At 37.1% G+C, this 6000-nt stretch overlaps 1 long non-coding RNA gene across 3 annotated transcripts in view; it reads left to right on the top strand.

Moving 5' to 3' along the window:
• Positions 1-2845: 2845 nt before the first annotated feature.
• The window catches only part of LOC125107708 (uncharacterized), a 60107-nt gene continuing 56952 nt past the window's right edge, over positions 2846-6000 (top strand). The window contains exons 1-3 of one of the 3 annotated variants that reach the window (XR_007129640.1): positions 2846-2890; positions 4123-4339; positions 5572-5810. This is a non-coding gene — a long non-coding RNA (uncharacterized LOC125107708). Of the gene's footprint in view, positions 2891-2911; positions 3106-4122; positions 4340-5571; positions 5811-6000 lie in introns of those variants that run through there. The other 2 variants (XR_007129638.1, XR_007129639.1) reach the window with 2 other exon arrangements.

Here is a 6000-nt window from a genome sequence, read left to right as displayed (position 1 = left end):
TTTATTTTAGCGTTATTTGACAATACAGCATGTAGAGAGGCTGTAAAGGAGGAACAGATAGATGAATCCAGTAAGTCCTGGTTCCTTCATATTGAATAGTCTTTCTTTAGCTTATCTCTCTTATCAGTTTTACTTTCAAGTGGTTTGTGGCACGAGTTCCTTTTCCCTCTAGTGTCATTTTCTTCACCTGTCTGGAAGCCTTTGCTGTAAGCCTCTTCAAGGGCCATCAGGTTTCCACTAACAGTCTCTTGGAAGCCCTTTTGGTTTTCATTCTTACTCTACTTCTCACTCTTATGATTCTTTCAGGTTCCACCCACCTCCTGGTTCAAAGAAGGTTTAGTTTTAGTTTTTTTTTTGTTTTCTTTTCTAATGGCAGCACCGCATTTTAATATCAGTATCTGTGCCAGTTATTTACTGCTGTATAATAAACCATCTCAAAACCTAGTGGCTCAAAACAGCATTATCTTGTTCACAAATCTTTGGACAGGGCTGAGTAAGGCCAACTCATTTCTTCTTCATTTGGCATCACCTGGGATGACTGGAAGCTGGGAACTAGAATCATCTAAAACCTTGTTCATGCACATGTTTGGCTGTTGAGGCTGGCTTTCGGCTAGGATGTTAGCTAGGGCAGTCTCAGCTGGCATATTTGCATGAAGACTCACTAGGTAGCCTGGGCTTTCCCACAACAGCTGGATTCTAAGGGTGAGGCTTCCTAGAAGAAGAAAGTCAGATGGGAGCTATATCACATTTTCTAACCTCGCCTTAAAAATCACTCAGCAGCTCTGCCATATTCTGTTCACTAGGAACCAGTTACTAAGGCCAGCACATATGAAGGGGAGGGATTGTCATGGGAGAAGTGTCGATTTATAAAACCACCACATCCACTTGTCTTTCCAGTCATATCTAAAGGAGAGGAGTTCTTCCCAACTCAGCATCAGTGAAACTCCAGCAAGTTTTTTTGGTTGTTTTCATTGTTTAGTATATTCTCTTATTTTGTGGGAAGTAACAAAGGATTGTAACACTGTCGTGTTAAGGAATTTTTTTTTTTTTGGTCCAAAAATATATGGATCACCTCACTAAATTTTTTTCCCCACTAAAGTTTTTCATTGAGAGATGTGATTTCTTAACCTTGTGAATCATTTCTCCTCAGAATGCAATTCAAATTAGCATAAAACATTTGTAATTCAGAAAAAGGCTGATGGCATTAGAATTAGTATTTATAGATTCATTAATTAGAGTCTTATTTTCAAAGTCTTATTTTGGTAAGCATTTATTGGCTCAGACCTACATAAGTCTATATGGTATTCCTAAAACTTCTTTAAAAATTATGGAGTACATATGGAAAGAACCTAGATGTCCATCTACAGACGAATGGATAAAGAAGATGTGGTATATATACACAATGGAATACTATGCAGCCATCAAAAGAAATGAAATCTTGCCATTTGCGACGACGTGGATGGAACTAGAGGGTATCATGCTTAGCGAAATAAGTCAATCGGAGAAAGACAACTATCATATGATCTCCCTGATATGAGGGAGAGGAGATGCAACATGGGGGGTTGAGGGGGTAGGAGAAGAGTAAATGAAACAAGATGGGATTGGGAGGGAGACAAACCATAAGTGACTCTTAATCTCACAAAACAAACTGAGGGTTGATGGGGGGAGGGGGTTGGGAGAGGGGGTGGGGTTATGGATATTGGGGAGGGTATGTGCTATGGTTGTGAAGTGTGTAAACCTGGCAATTCGCATACCTGTACCCCTGGGGATAAAAATATATGTTTATAAAGCTGTAAAAAAAAGAAAGAAAGAAAGAAAGAAAGAAAGGATGAATACCCAAGTTTTGTAGCAACATGGACGGGACTGGAAGAGATTATGCTGAGTGAAATAAGTCAAGCAGAGAGAGTCAATTATCATATGGTTTCACTTATTTGTGGAGCATAACAAATAGCATGGAGGACAAGGGGAGATGGAGAGGGGAGTTGAGGGAAATTGGAAGGGGAGGTGAACCATGAGAGACTATGGACTCTGAAAAACGATCTGGGAATTTTGAAGGGGTGGGGGGTGGGAGGTTGGGGCACCAGGTGGTGGGTATTGTGGAGGGCACAGATTGCATGGAGCACTGGGTGTGGTGCAAAAATAATGAATACTGTTATGCTGAAAAAATAAAAAAATTTAAAAAAATAAAAAAAAAATTATGGAGTACAGGGGCACCTGGGTGGCTCAGTTAAGTGCCTTTGGCTTGGGTTGTGATCCTGGGATGCTGGGATTGAGCCCCATGCTGGGTTTCCTGATCAGTGGGGAGTCTGCTTCTCCCTCTCCCTACTCTTGTGCTCTTGCTGTCTTGCTCTCTCTCCCTCTCAAATAAATAAATAAAATCTTTAAAAAAATTATGGAGTGTTAAGATGAGGGAAGGGTTCAGAGACTTTCTACTAAGACATGACTTACAGTTATTTTATGGAGGAAAAATCTGAAACAATCATAGAAAAATAAAAGTATAAAAATCAAATACAAATGTGTGGCAAAGAGGATGACAGCAGAGATCGATTTTAGAAACTCCTGGTGGTTTGAATTTTGTTCTTGATTTTCTGAGTTATTTGAGGTTCCACATTCCAAGACTGTACTACAATATAGATAACATTTTGTTGAAAATGAATTTATTTTAAAATCTGAGCACCTGCCTGGAGCAGTCAGTAACGTATGTGACTCTTGATCTTGGGGGTGTGAGTTCAAGCCCCATGTTTGGTGCAGAGATTTAACATCTTTAAAAAAAAATTGGTGTCTTAGTTTTGCATTAGACTCTTTCACTCTACTTCCAAACTGTATTATTTTATTCATGCAGGTTGATGATCTTACAGCAAAACTGGAAACTGTGTCTTCAAAAAACCAGGTTCTTACTCAGGAATTATCATCTATGAAAGAAATACAGACAACATATGAGAAACTAGAGAAGAATAAAAAGAAGTTGGAACAGGTAGTAACCTCAGAAGTTGTGTAGAAGTCAACGTGGTAGAATTCAGTAAAATAGAACAATATAAATGGGATTTTGAAGACAGAACAAGATTGAACATAGAAAAATTAAAAGAAGTTGATCTATTTTTAGAGGTTAATTTATTCATCTATAAAATGCTTTAATTCATTTCACTGCAAATTACATTTTGGTTATATGCAGTGTAGAGTTTTCCTCTACTTCCTTTATAGCAATTTGGTAAATTTCTGGAAGCATTTGTTCCTTCCCTTTAAAAATTTCAGTTTTCATCATTATTCACACTAAATTGATCATTCAGAATGATTCACAGTAGAAAGTCATTTTATTTTTTAAGACTATTTAGTATACAACAAGGTTATTGAGAGGAAAAGAAAAAATTGTGCTTTAAAAATTTTTACCATGGGGTACGTGGGTGGCTCAGTCGGTTGCTTGTTTGGGCTCTGGGCATGTCTACATAAAAGAAATGGTACCATACTTGGATTATTCCTTTTTTTATATCAAATATTTTATTTATTTATTTGGAAAGCACGAGTGGGGGATGGACAGGTAGAGAGAAAATTCCAGGCATACTTCATGCTGAGTAGGACACAGGGCTTTATCCCAGGACCGACCCTGAGATCACTATCAGAGCAGAAACCCAGAGTCAGGCGCTCAGATGACTGAGTCAGCCAGGCACCCCATGTACTTCGATTATTCTTAAGTGGTATTGTTCACTTTTAAATAATTTAAATGATTTTATTATTCTTTGAATTATCAGATTGCCTGAGTTCTAATGTAAGAATGAACATTATTCACATTTAATTCAGTTTCACATTAACGATAAATATTTTACATTTCAGCTTTTTTTTTTTTCACTTTAAAAATTGCTCTCTAGGTCCTGGGATCCAGTCCCTTGTCGGGCTCTATGCTCAGTGGGGAGTCTCTTTGAGGATTCTCTCTCCCTCCCCCTGCACCTCCCCCTTCCTCTTCCTCTCTAAACTAAATAAATAAATCTTAATGGGGTGACTGGGTGGCTCAGTGGGTTGAAAAAAAAAATTGCTCTCTAATTCAGTAACACAAAACTAAAAGAAAGAAATATACTGTAATTACCCAGGTTGTAACAATTTTAAAACTATGCTTTTAATTTGCTTTAGACACAAGTAGCATTTCAAGAAAGCTTAGCACAGTTTTAAGAGAAAATAATAAGGCTTCAGTAAGAAGTCAAATGGAACTCAGAATTAAAGAGCTGGAATTTGAATTATCCAAAATGAAAAATTCTCAAGATCTTACTAAAACAGAATTGGGCAGATACAAGCACCTCTACCTAGAAGAAGTAACACATCGAATGTCATTGACAAATGAACTGAACAAGTAAGTTAAAACAATCATAGAAAGTAGAGGTAGCTTATTAATTTGCCTCTAAACCATAATTTTTATGGAGCCACATTCATGAGATTAGTAGTAAATGAAAGCCAAGTAGATAGTATAATTTTGAAAAATGATGTTTGTAAATGAACTTAATGTTGAAATGTTAGTCCAAGACAGTTTGCATTTCTCTTTTTTTTTGGTTTTAAATTATTTTATTTTTTCCCCTGAATATTTTCAGTTAATCTGATCTCCTAGTCTTTAAACTAATTGTTTGAAGGTTTATAATTTAGACAGCCTATTATTATAAAATTGTCAGAATTACCCTAAATAGAAATGAGTTTATTAATATTTATTTATTAATGTTAGTTTATTTTTGGAAGAGTGCATCTTTAACCCAAAAGGTCAAGACAGAAAGGGCAGATTCCACCTCCAGTACCCTGGCATCTGTGTTATAACCTGTGTTATAATTGCCTCTGGAGCTGTTTCAGTTCTTTCTGATCACAACTCTGCCATCTACTTGTCCTCTAGCAATTGTTCGTCTAAATTATTCCTCAGTGCCAAATGCTCAATCTCTCTGAGGTAATGTGTGAAATGTACAAGAGTGGTGAAAGCCAATGCTTGAAAAATGTCTCTGAGGGATTTTTTAAATTTTTATTTTCCCTTAAAGATTTTGTATATTTATTTGACAGAGAGCAAGTGAGCACAAGCAGGGGGAGCAGCAGGCAGAGGGTGAGGGAAAAGCAGGCTTCCCGCGGAGCAGGGAGCCCAGTGTGGGGCTCAATTCCAGGACTGTGGGGTCCTGACCTGAGCTGAAGGCAGATGGTTAACTGACTGAGCCACCCAGACCCCCCAGGATGGTTTATTTTTGCAGCTCTAAACTGGTTTACTAAATATAAGTATGTGTCGTGGCATCCCCAAGAATCTTTTAAGTACAGCCATTCCAGAAGGCAGCAGGTGTTACCTGTTAAGCCATGGACATCACTGATAGCCATTTCTCTCCCTCCTTAATTTGAATTACTTGTTAGTTAGGAACCCTAGAAATATATGTACTTCTTTAGAACAGTTTTAAACCTATAATTATACATAATAGGTGTGCTCTGTCACATTTGCCATGTTAAAACACTATTTAATGGCACATTCTGTTTACTATTATGGAAACTTAAAAAAATGCAAGTAATTTAGGACTGATTTGGGGAGAAATGAAATACTAAGCATTGTGTTTTGTAATTGAACAGGACTAGTGAGAGGCTGGCAGAGACCAGTACCAAACTTCTGGTGGAGAAGCAGCAGAAGCAAACTTTGCTTGACACTATTAATATGAGGCCAGCCCTTGATCTGCCTTATGGTAGAAATGTTAACTATTCACTTAAACAGTTCACTATTCAATAGAAATGTTGCTCTAAGAGAAAACGTGGTGATTCGTACCTCAAACTCACGGCGTTCAAGTAATGACTTCGAGACTTTCTTGACCAAGGTTAGTTATATTATCTTTCCTTTTTTTCCTTGGGTTTCAGATTCCTGATATAATTTTTGTTTTGAATTTGGTAAAATTCTGAGTTGTTTAGCTAACTAATACACACTAAGTAAGTAAAAGTCATAATTATTTGTGCTAATAAAGAAATGAGACAAATTTTGATTTTTTTTTCTTAGATCCTGGAGCTCTT

The sequence above is a fragment of the Lutra lutra genome, chromosome 8, assembly GCF_902655055.1.
Source record: "Lutra lutra chromosome 8, mLutLut1.2, whole genome shotgun sequence".
Classification (NCBI taxonomy): Eukaryota; Metazoa; Chordata; class Mammalia; order Carnivora; family Mustelidae; genus Lutra; species Lutra lutra.
Note: the sequence above shows the minus strand (reverse complement) of the source record. Positions and strands in the feature narration are given on the sequence as shown.